Genomic DNA, 1517 nt, shown 5'->3' on the forward strand with positions numbered 1-1517 from the left:
AAGCCTTACAGTACCCACACAGACTACACTCATGACTGGAACCCATTATCCTGTTAATTCCCCCCAGCACACACCAATATGTAGGCAGTTTTCTTTACTTAGACATGGAAGCAATTTTAACACTGGCCCTTCTGAAGCCACAACATACCAAAGGTACTATGCCAGACATGTGTAACTCATGTAAAAATTCAACATCCCATATTGGCCACCTCAAGATGAAAAGGAGTAACTCCATAAAGTTAACTGGCTCTACTCCCCTAATATTAAAACATAAAAACCACATAGGAAATATAAAAATTCAAATAGATGTAATGTAGACCTGTGATAAATCGTAAGCAAAAAACTATCTGCTGGACAGCATGATGACAAATGGTCTACTTTGTAACTTTTAGACTGAGGCAGACAAAGGTTGGAAGGCCGGTTAATTTTCCCCTCCTTCTCCTGCTTCTGCTTCGTCTCCTTGGGTATCTGATGTTCACAGTGTCCAGTTGTCTCTCAGTAACTGCATTATTAGTTTGCTGTCTTTGTATGACTCTGAAGCAATGGCTTTATCGAAAGCTGTTTTTGCGAGAGCAGACTTTCTCTGGGAAGTTTAGGAGCTCATTGTAGAAAACAGAGAAATTGAGGGTCAGACCCAGTCTGATGGGGTATGTCAGCTGCATCTGCTTTTTGCTGGTTGTAAATGCTTCTTGGTATGCTTGCTGTGACTAGTCCACAATTCCTTTCTTGTCATCACCAGCAACAAGTAACTACTAGGCCAAGTAACATTAGTAGTCACCCTTCATTTTCAAGGAGACTTGGGCTGGAGAGATGGCTCAGCTGTTAAAGGCTAGGCTCACAACCAAAAATATAAGGAGAAGACTGTTTTCTGGTTGTGACGAATTGGAGATCAAGGACTTTTCCAAAAGAGACAGTACACAATTGCAGATGTCCCTCAGCTCTATCTCAGTCTTCTCTCTGTATTCTCTAGCCATCTGCTGCTTTTTCTCAGCACCCTCAGTCTTCTGCTCAATACTTGAGACAACACTCCAAGATGACCTACAGGCTCCTACAAGTTTTATAAGCAACAAACAGAAGGTTCCTCTCCTCATAAGACAGCTCGGCTCCTTGCTCAGTGACAGACTTCATGCAGGCTGCCATGCCATTGTATCGTTCTGCCTGCTTGGCCAGCTTGGCCTTCTTTACCAGCTCATTTTCATCCATAACTGGATAGTCTGTGTCCAGAGTGGGTGGTGGCACATGGACCTGGCTCGGCAGTCTCTGGTCAGCAGTGGCAGTGGTGCACAACAGTGGTGTAGTGCCAGTGGTGGGGGGCAGTGGTGGCAGTGAGGGTGTCCCTGATCTGGCTGCTCCCAGGCTCCAGCTGCTCCCATAGAACATGTTTAGAACAAAAGCTCTGTTACGTTTTGGATGTGAAATGCCTCTGACAGGCTCATGTATTTGAATACTTGGTCTCGAGGTGGTAGTGCTTTTCAGGGAGTGTGTGAAATCCTTAGGAGATAGGACCTGGTTGGAAG

General features: G+C 44.9%; 1 pseudogene; it reads right to left on the bottom strand.

Moving 5' to 3' along the window:
- Positions 1-421: 421 nt before the first annotated feature.
- Positions 422-1206, bottom strand: Ywhaz-ps2 (tyrosine 3-monooxygenase/tryptophan 5-monooxygenase activation protein, zeta, pseudogene 2; annotated as a pseudogene).
- Between the last annotated feature and the right edge of the window lie 311 nt (positions 1207-1517).

Source organism: Rattus norvegicus, chromosome X (genome assembly GCF_021556685.1).
Source record: "Rattus norvegicus strain SHRSP/BbbUtx chromosome X, alternate assembly SHRSP_T2T, whole genome shotgun sequence".
Taxonomy (NCBI): domain Eukaryota; kingdom Metazoa; phylum Chordata; class Mammalia; order Rodentia; family Muridae; genus Rattus; species Rattus norvegicus.